Consider the following 2213-nt stretch of genomic DNA (forward strand, 5'->3'; position numbering starts at 1 on the left):
CTTCCCATGTAGACGGTCCAACACACGCAAAAATCGAAAAATAAAGATTAAAAAATTTTTTCGATTCTAATACAGTATTTTTTGTGCAATGTTCAATTGAATCGCCTCGTAAATTTGTTTTCAGTAAAACATGAATTTTTTTGCATGAAAACAAATTCACGTGTCGTTTATTCAGACAATATTTTTGTGGGGCACTTTTACTGAAAAATTTTCTCAGAGGCACTTCATCTAAAAACAGAATTACGTTTCATTATTCAGCTTGCCCATTCATTTATCCCATTCGTATATGTCAACTATTTGAATGTATTGGTTATGACACTTTAGTATAAAAGTAAACTCCATACTATTGTGTGTGCGGAAAAGGTATAGCTATATATATAGTATACTGCATAATAATCTATAGTGAACTATAGAGCTATCTCTTTTCATTTGACAATTTTCCGCGCATCATTTCTGTACTACATTTCCGCTTCAAACTACTCATATGTGGAATAGTGAAAACGAAACTTAAAAAAGGAAATGCAGCTTCAATCTTACCAGTCTTATGGTTCCCAGGCCAACCCTCAGTTTGCTTCAAGTTGAAAATTAGAAACGAATAAAGGATAATTAGTTTGGAATAACCAAATTGAATGAATTTACATGTAAAATTAATGGATTTTTGAAACAAAGAAAAAACATTTGTAGAAATAAAATGTCGGGTAAAGAACCGTGTTGTACACTGAAGATCTCGTATCAGTTTCAAAAAGTCAATTTGTATGAAAAATGAAAAAAATATTCTTCATATCATCGATCGACCCCATGCAAAAAAAATACATGAAAAATTGTAAGTTACCATGAATCGGTCTCCCAAAACCGCAACCAAAATCAAACCGACTAAACGGAGACAAAATATTGATTAAAACACAATAAGTGACTGAAATCTTAAGTATTGCCAAAAATGAAAATTTAAAAAAAAATGATGGAAAAAAGAACTAAGAAGAGACTCACCCATCAATTGCTTAGACATGTTTATAGTCACATCACTTGAACAATAACTAAATTTCCACTCATCCGGTGTATCATTTATAGTCAAAAATTAGATCTTGTCGTCATTATGACACGTACAGCAGAACAAAATTCCTTACGACTGAAAACGTAAACAAATTATTTGAAAAAATGTTTTTAATTCGAGCTTCTTGCGTCAATTCTCGCGATTTGTTATTTTGACAGGTGCAAATGTTTGGATATGTAAATGAACTCGTATTGACGCAAGGGAAATTGCGCATGCAAACCACATGAGTAACACATTTTTCGGGCTGATTTCAAAAACAAATTATTTTTAGACAATTTGTTCCTCATTGGAGCTTGTGGTTCCTAGTTATGAAAAATTCCAGGCGAATAATGAGTTCATTTATATATCAAAACACCTGCACCTGTGTATTCCAACCACCAATAATTGGAAAAATTAACAAAACGCGAGAATTGAAGCAAGAAGAACGAATTAAAAACATGTTTTCAAATCATTTGTTTTCGAATTCAGTCGTAAGCAATTTTGTTTGCAAAAATTCAAATTTTTCTTTTATTTCTCCAGTCCATTCAGTAAATGTAAGAAAATCTTAGGTTGCTTGCTTGCCGTGTTATTAACCCTCGACTGTATGAATCTTACTTGGTTAATTTTTGGCCATATATACGAAAAATATTGATCATCCTAGATTCCTGATGGTTTAGTCAGGAAATGCGATGGACATAAATCAGAGAACAATCAAATCCATTGTTTAAAAGTGTCAAAAATGTGTCTAATTTTGAAATGGAATAATAAATTTTGTCAAATTTTTGTTTTCCTGCACATTTTTGTTTATAACTTAACAACCGTACTACATAGACAAATGGTTCCAAAGTCAAGAGTAAAGAGGAAACATTTAGACCAAGAGCTGATCGTACAAACAACTTTTTTTTCTTTGTACGTCAGATTTTCATAAAATTATCATCTTCAGACCATATTCCATCACAATTGTTCTACTTCTTTTAATGTAATTGGGCGGATCGCTTGATTTGCGGTTTTATTCGCGCTACACGGAAATATACTTTTTTTCCCCAATACGGCAGATGTTGGTATTAAAATATTCGCTATGATCTGATTAGCTTAGAAAATAAAAAATCTGCCCATTTAATTGGGCAATTGCTTTGAAAATACATGATTTTCATTTCAAAAACATCGTACAATATTGCATGTT

The 2213-nt window shown here is 31.7% G+C and overlaps 1 long non-coding RNA gene across 1 annotated transcript; it reads right to left on the reverse strand.

The window, feature by feature from the left end:
* Nucleotides 1-539: 539 nt before the first annotated feature.
* LOC129571230 (uncharacterized) lies at nt 540-1098 on the reverse strand. Its single transcript, XR_008688236.1, has 3 exons — nt 988-1098; nt 833-873; nt 540-571 (listed from the first exon to the last, which is right to left on the reverse strand). It is a non-coding gene; the product is annotated as an uncharacterized LOC129571230 (long non-coding RNA).
* Nucleotides 1099-2213: the final 1115 nt, after the last annotated feature.

Source organism: Sitodiplosis mosellana, unplaced genomic scaffold, assembly GCF_009176505.1.
Source record: "Sitodiplosis mosellana isolate CC-2019 unplaced genomic scaffold, AAFC_SMos_1.0 Smas_scaffold_1704, whole genome shotgun sequence".
Classification (NCBI taxonomy): Eukaryota; Metazoa; Arthropoda; class Insecta; order Diptera; family Cecidomyiidae; genus Sitodiplosis; species Sitodiplosis mosellana.